At 53.3% G+C, this 12,500-nt stretch overlaps 1 protein-coding gene across 1 annotated transcript in view; it reads left to right on the forward strand.

Moving 5' to 3' along the window:
* Positions 1-12,500, forward strand: part of LOC106591508 (intermembrane lipid transfer protein VPS13B) — a 336,266-nt gene that overhangs the window by 83,393 nt on the left and 240,373 nt on the right.

The raw sequence follows: 12,500 nt of genomic DNA on the forward strand, positions 1-12,500 counted from the left end.
TTCTCCGGTATGATGCTTAATTACGCCAATAGAGAATACACATTTGGAGAATAAACACGTCTTCTAGACCTGAAATGTATTAAATACGTTAAAGAAAAAAATAAATAAAAATCTAGACAAAGAGGGACAGATTAAAACTGACGCCGATATAATTTTGGGTACATTACAGGAATGATAATCTCATACTCAGCTGTAGTTAAATCTGATTTAGAAATTAAAATAATCTGTCCTCGGTTGCAACACTCCACTACCGAGTTCCAAACTGCCTCTGGAAGCAACGTCAGCACAACAACTGTTCGTCTGGAGCTTCATGAAATGGGTTTCCATGGCTGAGCAGCCGCACACAAGCCTAACATCACCATGCGCAATGCCAAGCGTCGGCTGGAGGGGTGTAAAGCTCGCCGCCATTGGACTCTGGAGCAGTGGAAACGCGTTCTCTGGAGTGATGAATCACGCTTCACCATCTGGCAGTCCGATGGATGAATCTGGGTTTGGCGGATGCCAGGAGAACGCTACCTGCCCCAATGCATAGTGCCAACTGTAAAGTTTGGTGGAGGAGGAATAATGGTCTGGGGCTGTTTTTCATGGTTCGGGCCCCTTAGATCCAGTGAAGGGAAATCTCAACGCTACAGCATACAATGAAATTCTAGACGATTCTGTGTTTCCAACGAGCCAGGTCTTATCTCCCAACATCAGTACCCGACCTCACTAATGCTCTTGTGGCTGAATGGAAACAAGTCCCCGCAGCAATGTTCCAACATCTATTGGAAAGCCTTCCCAGAAGAGAGGAGGCTGTTATAGCAGCAATGTTCCAACATCTAGTGGAAAGCCTTCCCAGAAGAGTGGAGGCTGTTATAGCAGCAATGTTCCAACATCTAGTGGAAAGCCTTCCCAGAAGAGTGGAGGCTGTTATAGCAGCAATGTTCCAACATCTAGTGGAAAGCCTTCCCAGAAGAGTGGAGGCTGTTATAGCAGCAATGTTCCAACATCTAGTGGAAAGCCTTCCCAGAAGAGTGGAGGCTGTTATAGCAGCAATGTTCCAACATCTAGTGGAAAGCCTTCCCAGAAGAGTGGAGGCTGTTACAGCAGCAATGTTCCAACATCTAGTGGAAAGCCTTCCCAGAAGAGTGGAGGCTGTTATAGCAGCAAAAGGGGGAAACCAACTCCATATTAATGCCCATGATTTCAGAATGAGATGTTGGACGAGCAGGTGTCCACATACTTTTGATCATGTAGTGTATCTGCTCAAGCCCATAAAAAGTCTTTCACAAAGTTAAGAAGAAAATAAAATGTTTGAACTGAAGCAGGAATGTGATTTATTTACTCTTGAAGAGAAGCCAACAAACTAACGGGTTGAACTCAAATAAACCATATTACTTCACGGCAAATAAAACCTGGTAAATATCTCACATCTCTCAACAAAACGAATACATGATTAATCAGTTGTAAAAGATAAAGATACAAAACGTGATTTAATGACCATTTTATAAGTTTATCATTTATTTTATTTTTTTTAAATATAAAAATTGGAATGGAACAACAGTTGGACGGATCGTAAAGCTTTCTTAGACTCAACAACTCAGCAGACCAAAAATAAACCCGAAAACCAGAGATCACCCAAGAATGGATATTAGATAGTGTTAAAACATGAGGTAGAAAAGCACCAGGAATGGATATTAGATAGTGTTAAAACATGAGGTAGAAAAGCACCAGGAATGGATATTAGATAGTGTTAAAACATGAGGTAGAAATGCACCAGAAATGGATATTAGATAGTGTTAAAACATGAGGTAGAAAAGCACCAGGAATGGATATTAGATAGTGTTAAAACATGAGGTAGAAAAGCACCAGGAATGGATATTAGATAGTGTTAAAACATGAGGTAGAAAAGCACCAGGAATGGATATTAGATAGTGTTAAAACATGAGGTAGAAAAGCACCAGGAATGGATATTAGATAGTGTTAAAACATGAGGTAGAAAAGCACCAGGAATGGATATTAGATAGTGTTAAAACATGAGGTAGAAAAGCACCAGGAATGGATATTAGATAGTGTTAAAACATGAGGTAGAAAAGCACCAGGAATGGATATTAGATAGTGTTAAAACATGAGGTAGAAAAGCACCAGGAATGGATATTAGATAGTGTTAAAACATGAGGTAGAAAAGCACCAGGAATGGCTTTCCCATAGAATTCTGTTCAACATTTTTACAAAGTTACTCCCCAGATTTACACAAAATGACAACACACATGTCACTCAATTCAATACTTTCTAGTTCCATGTATCAAACAGTTATTTCAGTTATATTAAAATCAGGAAAATCTGGAACATCCCCTGCTGATAATAGACCCTTTTAAGTTTAATAAATTGTAACCATAAAATAATAATACAGCTTATAAGCAATATAATTGGCAAAAGTCTCTTACCAGACCTGATACATATCAATCAAACAGGCTTTATTTAAAAAAAAAACACTAACAAATACTAGAACGTGTTTCAGTTTAATACAATACGCAAAAAAAAAACTAAATATAGCTTTATAAATAAAGGCTGTTAAATGTCGAGAAGGCTTTCAACGTTTTGAATTGCCTTTTCTATTCAAAACTTTGGAAGCTTTTACCTTTTCCAGCTGAAATAATGCAATTTATAAAAAACAATATTGTTTAAATGGCCTAAAGCAAAAATATACACAAATAATACATTATGTAATGAAATTGCTTTTAGAAAGAGGCACAAGACAGGGATGTCCCCTCTCCCCTTCCTGTTTGCACTGGTAATTGAACTTTTGAACCAACCAACAGGTATCAGTATTAATAAACATGAATAGAAACTACACTTTTTTTTGTAGATAATCTCCTGATATACTTGACCCGATACTGAAAACTCAATGCCCCATTTGCAAAAAAAACATTTTCAGAATACTCTGAAATCTCAGGATATAAAATTAATGTTGAAACCCCCCCGAAATAATTGCAATAGAACAAATACAAATAATAACTGATTCCCCCCAGCGGTCCTTTATTCCCCCCAGCGGTCCTTTATTCCCCCCAGCGGTCCTTTATTCCCCCCAGCGGTCCTTTATTCCCCCCAGCCTTTCCCCCCAGCGGTCCTTTATTCCCCCAGCGGTCCTTTATTCCCCCCAGCGGTCCTTTATTCCCCCAGCGGTCCTTTATTCCCCCCAGCGGTCCTTTATTCCCCCCAGCGGTCCTTTATTCCCCCCAGCGGTCCTTTATTCCCCCCAGCGGTCCTTTATCCCCCCAGCGGTCCTTTATCCCCCCAGCGGTCCTTTATTCCCCCCAGCGGTCCTTTATTCCCCCCAGCGGTCCTTTATTCCCCCCAGCGGTCCTTTATTCCCCCCAGCGGTCCTTTATTCCCCCCAGCGGTCCTTTATTCCCCCCAGCGGTCCTTTATTCCCCCCAGCGGTCCTTTATTCCCCCAGCGGTCCTTTATTCCCCCCAGCGGTCCTTTATTCCCCCCAGCGGTCCTTTATTCCCCCCAGCGGTCCTTTATTCCCCCCAGCGGTCCTTTATTCCCCCCAGCGGTCCTTTATTCCCCCCAGCGGTCCTTTATTCCCCCCAGCGGTCCTTTATTCCCCCCAGCATTTCCCCCAGCGGTCCTTTATTCCCCCCAGCGGTCCTTTATTCCCCCAGCGGTCCTTTATTCCCCCCAGCGGTCCTTTATTCCCCCCAGCGGTCCTTTATTCCCCCCAGCGGTCCTTTATTCCCCCCAGCATTTCCCCCCAGCGGTCCTTTATTCCCCCCAGCGGTCCTTTATTCCCCCAGCGGTCCTTTATTCCCCCCAGCGGTCCTTTATTCCCCCCAGCGGTCCTTTATTCCCCCCAGCGGTCCTTTATTCCCCCCAGCATTTCCCCCCAGCGGTCCTTTATTCCCCCCAGCGGTCCTTTATTCCCCCCAGCGGTCCTTTATTCCCCCCAGCATTTCCCCCCAGCGGTCCTTTATTCCCCCCAGCGGTCCTTTATTCCCCCAGCGGTCCTTTATTCCCCCCAGCGGTCCTTTATTCCCCCCAGCGGTCCTTTATTCCCCCCAGCGGTCCTTTATTCCCCCCAGCATTTCCCCCCAGCGGTCCTTTATTCCCCCCAGCGGTCCTTTATCCCCCCAGCGGTCCTTTATTCCCCCCAGCGGTCCTTTATTCCCCCCAGCGGTCCTTTATTCCCCCCAGCGGTCCTTTATTCCCCCAGCGGTCCTTTATTCCCCCCAGCGGTCCTTTATTCCCCCCAGCGGTCCTTTATTCCCCCCAGCGGTCCTTTATTCCCCCCAGCGGTCCTTTATTCCCCCCAGCGGTCCTTTATTCCCCCCAGCGGTCCTTTATTCCCCCAGCGGTCCTTTATTCCCCCAGCGGTCCTTTATTCCCCCAGCGGTCCTTTATTCCCCCCAGCGGTCCTTTATTCCCCCCAGCGGTCCTTTATTCCCCAGTATCCCCCAGTCTGTGTGTTCAGCTCTGTAGTGTCCTCTCTCATCCAATCACAGAGAGAGGCTCAGCTCTGTAGTGTCCTCTCTCATCCAGTCACAGAGAGAGGCTCAGCTCTGTAGTGTCCTCTCTCATCCAGTCACAGAGAGAGGCTCAGACTGTAGTGTCCTCTCTCATCCAGTCACAGAGAGAGGCTCAGACTGTAGTGTCCTCTCTCATCCAGTCACAGAGAGAGGCTCAGACTGTAGTGTCCTCTCTCATCCAGTCACAGAGAGAGGCTCAGCTCTGTAGTGTCCTCTCTCATCCAGTCACAGAGAGAGGCTCAGCTCTGTAGTGTCCTCTCTCTCATCCAGTCACAGAGAGAGGCTCAGCTCTGTAGTGTCCTCTCTCATCCAGTCACAGAGAGAGGCTCAGCTCTGTAGTGTCCTCTCTCTCATCCAGTCACAGAGAGAGGCTCAGACTCTGTAGTGTCCTCTCTCTCATCCAGTCACAGAGAGAGGCTCAGACTGTAGTGTCCTCTCTCATCCAGTCACAGAGAGAGGCTCAGCTCTGTAGTGTCCTCTCTCATCCAATCACAGAGAGAGGCTCAGCTCTGTAGTGTCCTCTCTCTCATCCAGTCACAGAGAGAGGCTCAGCTCTGTAGTGTCCTCTCTCATCCAGTCACAGAGAGAGGCTCAGCTCTGTAGTGTCCTCTCTCATCCAGTCACAGAGAGAGGCTCAGCTCTGTAGTGTCCTCTCTCATCCAGTCACAGAGAGAGGCTCAGCTCTGTAGTGTCCTCTCTCATCCAATCACAGAGAGAGGCTCAGCTCTGTAGTGCCCTCTCTCATCCAGTCACAGAGAGAGGCTCATCTCTGTAGTGTCCTCTCTCATCCAGTCACAGAGAGAGGCTGAGCTCTGTAGTGTCCTCTCTCATCCAGTCACAGAGAGAGGCTCAGCTCTGTGCCGAGGGGGGAAAGGAACGTTTCCCAGCTCACCTGCTGGTCAGAGACGTAAAACTGTTCCAGTGACGTCTTTTTACAATGTGTTCCAAATGTCTTCCTATTCCCTATGTAGTGCACTAGGGGACAGGGTGTGGTTTTGGGGACAGAGTCAGAGAGTTTTTATCTCTGGGAATCTGGAGGCCCTGTCTGTCTTGTCTGTCTGTCTGTCTGTCTGTCTGTCTGTCTGTCTGTCTGTCTGTCTGTCTGTCTGTCTGTCTGTCTGTCTGTCTGTCTGTCTGTCTGTCTGTCTGTGTCTCACTACCAGGAGTAACACCTCAAAGCCTTGTCCCAGACACAGTTCTGTTCACTGGATTTGTTCGTGCGTTCAGAGCACTATCCAAAGGCATATCCAATCCCTTTGTCTCCAGGCAGTCCACTGATTGACTGAGCTCCTATTATCTGCCCAGTGACAGGAGAATGCTGAAAGAACTTTCTGAAGGCTGTTGACAGCCAATGGAAGCCTTAGGAAGTGCTACGTGACCCCACAGAAACTGTAGTTTCGATTGAGAATTGTAGTTCTTCTTTTGATTCTCTGACTTTCCACTTCCTGGTTGGATTTTTCTCAGGTTTTTGCCTGCCATATGAGTTCTGTTATACTCACAGACACCATTCAAACAATTTTAGAAACATCAGTGTTTTTTCTATCCAAATCTACTAATAATATGCATATTCTAGTTTCTGGGCCAGACTAGTAACCAGTTTAATTTGGGTTTTTCATCTGACTGTGAAAATACTGCCCCCTACACCTCAACAGGTTAACACCTCAAAGCCTCGTCCCAGACACAGTTCTGTTCACTGGATTTAACACCTCAAAGCCTCGGTCCAGACACAGTTCTGTTCACTGGATTTAACACCTCAAAGCCTCGGCCCAGACACAGTTCTGTTCACTGGATTTAACACCTCAAAGCCTCGGTCCAGACACAGTTCTGTTCACTGGATTTAACACCTCAAAGCCTCGGTCCAGACACAGTTCTGTTCACTGGATTTAACACCTCAAAGCCTCGGTCCAGACACAGTTCTGTTCACTGGATTTTTGACCTGACACCTCAGCCTCTCACAGGAAGTACAAAACAACGACCAGTAGAAGGTCTTGATGTTTAGACCTGACACCTCAGACTCTCACAGGAAGTACAAAACAACGACCAGTAGAAGGGTTTGGTGTTTAGACCTGACGCCTCAGCCTCTCACAGGAAGTACAAAACCACGACCAGTAGAAGGGCTTGGTGTTTAGACCTGATGCCCCAGACTCTCACAGGAAGTACAAAACAACGACCAGTAGAAGGGTTTGGTGTTTAGACCTGACACCTCAGACTCTCACAGGAAGTACAAAACCACAACCAGTAGAAGGGCTTGGTGTTTAGACCTGACGCCTCAGCCTCTCACAGGAAGTACAAAAAAAAAAAAACAACGACCAGAAAAAGCCAGAACAGTGGATTTCTCAACTGCCAATTCGCAAAGTGAAAGATTTAATTAAAACATGACCTAATTTTCACCGCCTAAGCCTGTGGGATTCCTGTGCTGTGACCTCACGCGTGTTTTTGTTTTGAGAGCGAGCGAGTACATTCTCGTCTATTGACATCACCTTCCCCTGGCTGTCACAGAGGGGAGCGGGCCAGCTCAGGGAAACAGACACGACGATACAGGTTCGTAGGTCAGGGGAGCCACATTAGAGAACCGCGTGACCTCCTCTTGGCGACTCGCTCACAGTCCCCAGCTCCTCTCCTCCCCCAGCTCCTCTCCCCAGACCCCAGCTCCTCTCCAGCCCCCAGCTCCTCTCCCCAGCCCCCAGCTCCTCTCCTCAGACCCCAGCTCCTCTCCTCAGACCCCAGCTCCTCCTCCCCAGACCCCAGCTCCTCTCCCGCCCCAGCTCCTCTCCCCAGCCCCGCTCCTCTCCCCAGCCCCCTGGCCGAGTGGTTCACCTACAGCCCCACAGCCCCCAGCTCCTCTCCCCTGGCTGACTGGCTGACTGACTGGCTGACTGGCTGGCTGGCTGGCTGACCGATTGCCTGCTTACCTACCTGTCTGCCTACCTGACTGAAAAGCACTACATCCTGCCTCACCTGCTCTCTCTGGCACCAACCTACCAACCCTCCGAGGCACCGCTCTCTCTGGCACCAACCTACCGACCCTCCGAGGCACCGCTCTCTCTGGCACCAACCTACCGACCCTCCGAGGCACCGCTCTCTCTGGCACCAACCTACCGACCCTCCGAGGCACTGCTCACTCTGGCACCAGCCTACCAACCCTCCGAGGCACTGCTCTCTCTGGCACCAACCTACCCAACCCTCCGAGGCACTGCTCTCTCTGGCACCAGCCTGCCAACCCTCCGAGGCACCGCTCTCTCTGGCACCAGCCTACCGACCCTCCGAGGCACCGCTCTCTCTGGCACCAACCTACCGACCCTCCGAGGCACTGCTCTCTCTGGCACCAACCTACCCAACCCTCCGAGGCACTGCTCTCTCTGGCACCAACCTACCGACCCTCCGAGGCACCGCTCTCTCTGGCACCAACCTACCGACCCGCCGAGGCACCGCTCACTCTGGCACCAGCCTACCAACCCTCCGAGGCACTGCTCTCTCTGGCACCAACCTACCCAACCCTCCGAGGCACTGCTCTCTCTGGCACCAACCTACCCAACCCTCCGAGGCACTGCTCTCTCTGGCACCAGCCTACCAACCCTCCGAGGCACCACTCTCTCTGGCACCAACCTACCGACCCTCCGAGGCACCGCTCTCTCTGGCACCAGCCTACCAACCCTCCGAGGCACTGCTCTCTCTGGCACCAACCTACCGACCTTCCGAGGCACCGCTCTCTCTGGTTCTGCTTCCAGTCGTTTGTAGTGTTCAGCTGAATCAACTTTGCCGAGTCCAACCCACAGGAAGTCCAACCCACAGGAAGTCCAACCCACAGGAAAGCCAAATTCATTAAGAGGGCTACGTCACGCCACGGACTCACTGCGGTGTAATAAAAGCTGTGTTTTCTTTCACCGATGGTTCATTCGTTCCCTGAAATGATGAGAGTTTCCTATAATTGCATTATCACTAAGTCTGCAAAGAGCTTGTTGTTTTAAGGTTTTAAGGTTTCTAGGTTGAGTGTTTAAACAGGAGCCGAGATTCATATGGTTGAACACATTGGACTTTATTTAACCGTCTATATTTCATCAATATGTCAATCATACAGATTTCATTTGACAAGGGTCCTCTTATTACAGGACACCTCAGGTCGTTCATGTCTTGTCTTATTACAGGACACCTCAGGTCGTTCATGTCTTGTCTTATTACAGGACACATCAGGTTGTTCATGTCTAAACTTGTTCTGTACTTGTGTTCTGTGTGGACCACAGGAAGGGTAACTGCTGCATGGGGATCCTAATGAACTAAACTCAATTATTCCCCTAGTCCCCCAGCCTTATAGTCCCCCAGCCTTATAGTCCCCCAGCCTTCCCCTAGTCCCCCAGCCTTATAGTCCCCCAGCCTTCCCATAGTCCCCCAGCCTTCCCCTAGTCCCCCAGCCTTATAGTCCTCCAGCCTTCCCCATGTCCCCCAGCCTTCCCCTAGTCCCCCAGCCTTATAGTCCCCCAGCCTTCCCCTAGTCCCCCAGCCTTCCCCTTGTCCCCCAGCCTTCCCCATGTCCCCCAGCCTTCCCCATGTCCCCCAGCCTTCCCCTAGTCCCCCAGCCTTCCCTTAGTCCCCCAGCCTTCCCTTAGTCCCCCAGCCTTCCCCTAGTCCCCCAGCCTTATAGTCCCCCAGCCTTCCCCTAGTCCCCCAGCCTTATAGTCCTCCAGCCTTCCCCTTGTCCCCCAGCCTTATAGTCCTTCAGCCTTCCCCTAGTCCCCCAGCCTTCCCCTAGTCCCCCAGCCTTCCCCTAGTCCCCCAGCCTTCCCCTAGTCCCCCAGCCTTCCCCTAGTCCCCCAGCCTTCCCCTAGTCCCCTAGCCTTATAGTCCCCCAGCCTTCCCCTAGTCCCCCAGCCTTATAGTCCCCCAGCCTTCCCCTAGTCCCCCAGCCTTCCCCTAGTCCCCCAGCCTTCCCCTAGTCCCCCAGCCTTATAGTCCTTCAGCCTTCTCCTAGTCCCCCAGCCTTCCCCTAGTCCCCTAGTCCCCCAGCCTTCCCCTAGTCCCCCAGCCTTCCCCTAGTCCCCCAGCCTTCCCCTAGTCCCCCAGCCTTCCCCTAGTCCCCCAGCCTTATAGTCCTTCAGCCTTCCCCTAGTCCCCCAGCCTTATAGTCCCCCAGCCTTCCCCTAGTCCCCCAGCCTTCCCCTAGTCCCCCAGCCTTCCCCTAGTCCCCCAGCCTTCCCCTAGTCCCCCAGCCTTCCCCTAGTCCCCCAGCCTTATAGTCCCCCAGCCTTCCCCTAGTCCCCCAGCCTTCCCCTAGTCCCCCAGCCTTATAGTCCTTCAGCCTTCCCCTAGTCCCCCAGCCTTCCCCTAGTCCCCCAGCCTTATAGTCCTCCAGCCTTCCCCTAGTCCCCCAGCCTTCCCCTAGTCCCCCAGCCTTCCCCTAGTCCCCCAGCCTTCCCCTAGTCCCCCAGCCTTCCCCTAGTCCCCCAGCCTTATAGTCCTCCAGCCTTCCCATAGTCCCCCAGCCTTCCCCTAGTCCCCCAGCCTTATAGTCCTTCAGCCTTCCCATAGTCCCCCAGCCTTCCCCTAGTCCCCCAGCCTTCCCCTAGTCCCCCAGCCTTATAGTCCTCCAGCCTTATAGTCCCCCAGCCTTCCCCTAGTCCCCCAGCCTTCCCCTAGTCCCCCAGCCTTCCCCTAGTCCCCCAGCCTTCCCCTAGTCCCCCAGCCTTATAGTCCTCCAGCCTTCCCCTAGTCCCCCAGCCTTATAGTCCCCCAGTCTTCCCCTAGTCCCCCAGCCTTATAGTCCTCCAGCCTTCCCATAGTCCCCCAGCCTTCCCCTAGTCCTCCAGCCTTATAGTCCTTCAACCTTCCCCTAGTCCCCCAGCCTTCCCCTAGTCCCCCAGCCTTATAGTCCCCCAGCCTTCCCCTAGTCCCCCAGCCTTCCCCTAGTCCCCCAGCCTTCCCCTAGTCCCCCAGCCTTCCCCTAGTCCCCCAGCCTTCCCCTAGTCCCCCAGCCTTATAGTCCCCCAGCCTTCCCCTAGTCCCCCAGCCTTCCCCTAGTCCCCCAGCCTTCCCCTAGTCCCCCAGCCTTATAGTCCCCCAGCCTTCCCCTAGTCCCCCAGCCTTATAGTCCCCCAGCCTTCCCCTAGTCCCCCAGCCTTATAGTCCCCCAGCCTTCCCCTAGTCCCCCAGCCTTCCCCTAGTCCCCCAGCCTTCCCCTAGTCCCCCAGCCTTATAGTCCCCCAGCCTTCCCCTAGTCCCCCAGCCTTATAGTCCTCCAGCCTTCCCATAGTCCCCCAGCCTTCCCCTAGTCCTCCAGCCTTATAGTCCTTCAACCTTCCCCTAGTCCCCCAGCCTTATAGTCCTTCAACCTTCCCCTAGTCCCCCAGCCTTCCCCTAGTCCCCCAGCCTTCCCCTAGTCCCCCAGCCTTATAGTCCCCCAGCCTTCCCCTAGTCCCCCAGCCTTATAGTCCCCCAGCCTTCCCCTAGTCCCCCAGCCTTATAGTCCTCCAGCCTTCCCCTAGTCCCCCAGCCTTATAGTCCTCCAGCCTTCCCATAGTCCCCCAGCCTTCCCCTAGTCCCCCAGCCTTCCCATAGTCCTCCAGCCTTCCCCTAGTCCCCCAGCCTTATAGTCCTCCAGCCTTCCCCTAGTCCCCCAGCCTTCCCCTAGTCCCCCAGCCTTCCCCTAGTCCCCCAGCCTTCCCCTAGTCCCCCAGCCTTCCCCTAGTCCCCCAGCCTTCCCCTAGTCCCCCAGCCTTCCCCTAGTCCCCCAGCCTTCCCCTAGTCCCCCAGCCTTCCCCTAGTCCCCCAGCCTTCCCCTAGTCCCCCAGCCTTCCCCTAGTCCCCCAGCCTTCCCCTAGTCCCCCAGCCTTCCCCTAGTCCCCCAGCCTTCCCCTAGTCCCCCAGCCTTCCCCTAGTCCCCCAGCCTTCCCCTAGTCCCCCAGCCTTATAGTCCCCCAGCCTTCCCCTAGTCCCCCAGCCTTCCCCTAGTCCCCCAGCCTTCCCCTAGTCCCCCAGCCTTCCCCTAGTCCCCCAGCCTTCCCCTAGTCCCCCAGCCTTCCCCTAGTCCCCCAGCCTTCCCCTAGTCCCCCAGCCTTCCCCTAGTCCCCCAGCCTTCCCCTAGTCCCCCAGCCTTCCCATAGTCCCCCAGCCTTCCCCTAGTCCCCCAGCCTTCCCCTAGTCCCCCAGCCTTCCCCTAGTCCCCCAGCCTTCCCCTAGTCCCCCAGCCTTATAGTCCCCCAGCCTTCCCCTAGTCCCCCAGCCTTCCCCTAGTCCCCCAGCCTTCCCCTAGTCCCCCAGCCTTCCCCTAGTCCCCCAGCCTTCCCCTAGTCCCCCAGCCTTCCCCTAGTCCCCCAGCCTTCCCCTAGTCCCCCAGCCTTCCCCTAGTCCCCCAGCCTTCCCCTAGTCCCCCAGCCTTCCCCTAGTCCCCCAGCCTTCCCCTAGTCCCCCAGCCTTCCCCTAGTCCCCCAGCCTTCCCCTAGTCCCCCAGCCTTCCCCTAGTCCCCCAGCCTTCCCCTAGTCCCCCAGCCTTCCCCTAGTCCCCCAGCCTTCCCCTAGTCCCCCAGCCTTCCCCTAGTCCCCCAGCCTTCCCCTAGTCCCCCAGCCTTCCCATAGTCCCCCAGCCTTCCCCTAGTCCCCCAGCCTTCCCCTAGTCCCCCAGCCTTCCCCTAGTCCCCCAGCCTTATAGTCCCCCAGCCTTCCCCTAGTCCCCCAGCCTTCCCCTAGTCCCCCAGCCTTATAGTCCCCCAGCCTTCCCCTAGTCCCCCAGCCTTCCCCTAGTCCCCCAGCCTTCCCCTAGTCCCCCAGCCTTATAGTCCTCCAGCCTTCCCCTAGTCCCCCAGCCTTCCCCTAGTCCCCCAGCCTTCCCCTAGTCCCCCAGCCTTATAGTCCCCCAGCCTTCCCCTAGTCCCCCAGCCTTCCCCTAGTCCCCCAGCCTTCCCCTAGTCCCCCAGCCTTCCCCTAGTCCCCCAGCCTTATAGTCCCCCAGCCTTCCCCTAGTCCCCCAGCCTTATAGTCCCCCAGCCTTCCCATAGTCCC

Source organism: Salmo salar, chromosome 10 (genome assembly GCF_965601325.2).
Source record: "Salmo salar chromosome 10, fSalSal1, whole genome shotgun sequence".
Classification (NCBI taxonomy): Eukaryota; Metazoa; Chordata; class Actinopteri; order Salmoniformes; family Salmonidae; genus Salmo; species Salmo salar.